Below are 3,254 nucleotides of genomic sequence, written 5' to 3'. Positions count from 1 at the left end.
CTTTAAGTATCACCTCATGTTTACACTTACTCCCATGTTTTATAGAATGATGTAATTGTATGCCTACCTGTAACTAATATTACACCAAGTTGGTGTTCTATAGAATGATGTAATTGTATGCCTACCTGTTACTAATATTACACCAAGTTGGTGTTCTATAGAATGATGTAATTGTATGCCTACCTGTTACTAATATTACACCCAGTTGGTGAAAGTGATCATTTTCAAATGTCTCACGGTTTGAATAAAACTGCTTCATAATACAACACACTGTATGTTTGGGATGTATTTATTGAGTTTACCTATCTGTTATATAACGTACTAAATATGTTGTTTATTTCAGCACTTTCACAGTTGTCTGGATGATTCTACTAGTTGTGAAAGAAGCGGTTCAAATCGAAGGATTAGGAAAAACATATTTATTATTATTTAGAAGCTGCAAATTCTGAAAGCTGTTAATGTAGATTTTTTTAAAGCATTTATAAATTTAATAGATCAAAACAGAATTGATAATTAAAAAAAGAAACAAGAAACTTTGTTGTTCTTGTAAGTTTTTCAGTTTTTTTAAAGGAAAAATAAAGTGAAGCCTTTATATTAACGCGTACTAGGCCAATTCTAATTAACATGTGAACTCTTTAATTTTGTGATATTTTATTAAGAGAGTTAATTATATTATTTCTTTAATTTAACTGCTTCGTGTTTATGATTTCATGTTATTTCGTAAATACACAAAATGAAATTTTTTGTTATTACATAGATCGTATTTCAAAAAACGTTGTTGAAAAACGTTTTTCATATTTCATTTTGAAGTTGTGCAGTCATTAAAATGGCAGTGTATTTAAGGCTTATCTAACGTAACACTTTATCAGCTTTTCTCCTGTCATTATTATTAGTTTCCTGTACAAGTGTGTTTTGCATAAAATTTAAAAATTACATTGCGAATTGAACAAATAAAATTTAACTTATTCCAAGTCTGTTTTTTTTATATATAAGTACATTAGATTTGTTTATGGTAGTATAAAATTTATTTATCAATAAGATCTTTGTAGCACTTTTGTGAAATGTCCTTTGTAACATCTTCGTAAAAGGTGTTTTATAGCACCTTTGTGAAAGGTTTTTTGTAGCACCTTTATGAAGTATCCTTTGTAACGTCTTCGTAAAAGGTGTTTTATAGCACCTTTGTGAAAGGCCTTTAGTAACGACTTTATAAAACGTATTTTGTAGAACCTTAGATAAAGCAGAGGGTTTAAATAGAAATGATTTATATATACTTGTTTTCAAATGTATGTTTATTAATAAATATTAAAATCGAACAATCTTCAAAACTATATTTTAATAATACATAATTCTCTATTACTGTTAATCACCTCGTTAAATAACGTTCAATCTTAATAACTTGAATAATTTTAATTAAGTTAATTCTTATATATAACTTACAGAAGTAGATAAAAGCCGTAGATTTAAACTAATTATTTACATTAAATTTAATTTTACTACTAATACTACTCCCTATCTATTCGTTAATTAGTTTGTTCTATTAAGGTATTAGTTCTTTTCAATGTTTAAGGTAGTTAAACAGCTGCTTTAATGTACTTCTAACTTTATTTAACCTACACTTTGCGACAATTAGATGGTCACTAATTTTGATATTCTAATTTATCCCTCTTCTTTGTAAATTTGTCATTAAATATCTTAATACTGAGATCCGTTGATAAGCTTAATACTTGCATTAAAAGTTAGCGCAAAGTATTAAGTTCGTTACCCTTAGGTTTTTTTTTCTTTGATTTAGAACAGATGTGATGTTTTATTTAGCATATTAGCTATCTATAATTGAAAACAATTGCGTTACAGTCAGTCGATGTAAAATAATTAGGGAAATTAAATCAATTTTCCTAATATGTTATATTAGAAAAATATACGAAAATTAATTCTGTTATGCCTTTGTTACATTTCTGTGAAACTCTATTGTCCTATTTTCAAGATACAACGAAACGAACTTCTAAGCCTTTAATTACCGGCATTAGTATTTTTACAAATTTTACTTATTAGATTTTAAGGGGCATTTCTTTTTTTTTCTTTTTTGTTGTTGCTTTAGTCATTAAATTAGAAAGTTCATTTATTTACAGAAGAAATTTGAGAAGATGGTTAATTCAGGTTATAGGTGATAATTATTCACTAATGCGATTTACTATAATACATTTTTTAATTGTTGAAATACATCAACGTTTCCCCGAACCATGGCTCGCGACTTCTAAAGGGGTTATTGGCGATTTCGAGGGGAGTCGCAAAGATGTAAAATATTAATAATTTTGTTACTTTATAATAAATAGAAACCCGCTTGAATCTACGACGACCTTCGCAGAAGTAAATGTAATACGTAGCAATGTTTGCTTATGCCATGGACTTTACCGTATGTGTGTGTGGATTAGACTTCTCAAGAGTGGTGTCCATTAAAAACAAAGATAAAACCGAATCTCGCTTGAAAATAACTTGCTTTTCTGCTTTACACACATCACGCCATGACTGGAAAACTGTGTTCACCAAAACAAGCAGCTATAAATATATTATAGATAGTAGATGGGGTGGGGATCGTGAGCATGAAAACCGGCCAAAGAAAGTGGATCGTGATAAGCAAACGTTGGGGGAAACGTGCAATAAATAATATTTACCAGGAACTCCCCTTAGAAAATGACGAATTGTTCTTGACCTAAACAATTGTGAGTTTTATCTTGTATTTTAAGTATATGAGCTAACACCATTTTCGGAATCTTATGTATGAAACCTGTGGTCGGTGGTTTCGAACTAAGAACGACGCTATGTTGCTTGGACTGTGCACTGACAAACATGCTGTAACAGGACTCCATAATTGGAGGGAGGAGATCCTGTGCTTTGGTTGGTGCTAGGACGTCCTAGATCTAGCGTGTAACCATAACAATATACCACATCGTTTGTTTTATTTTTCACAAATTCTTACATCATAATGTCGTTATGGACTCATCGTCGTTTGTAACGCAGAAATGGTCAACTTGGTGTAATATTAGTAATAGGTAGGCATACAATTACATCATTCTATAAAACACCAACTTGGTGTAATATTAGTTACAGGTAGGCATACAATCCGTCATTCTATAGAACACCAACTTGGTATAACATTAGTTACAGGTAGGCATACAATTACATCATTCTATAAAACACCAACTTGGTGTAACATTAGTTACAGGTAGGCATACAATTACATCATTCTATAAAACACC

This window comes from Limulus polyphemus, unplaced genomic scaffold (genome assembly GCF_000517525.1).
Source record: "Limulus polyphemus unplaced genomic scaffold, Limulus_polyphemus-2.1.2 Scaffold5831, whole genome shotgun sequence".
Lineage (NCBI taxonomy): Eukaryota > Metazoa > Arthropoda > Merostomata > Xiphosura > Limulidae > Limulus > Limulus polyphemus.
This window is presented reverse-complemented; position numbering follows the sequence as displayed.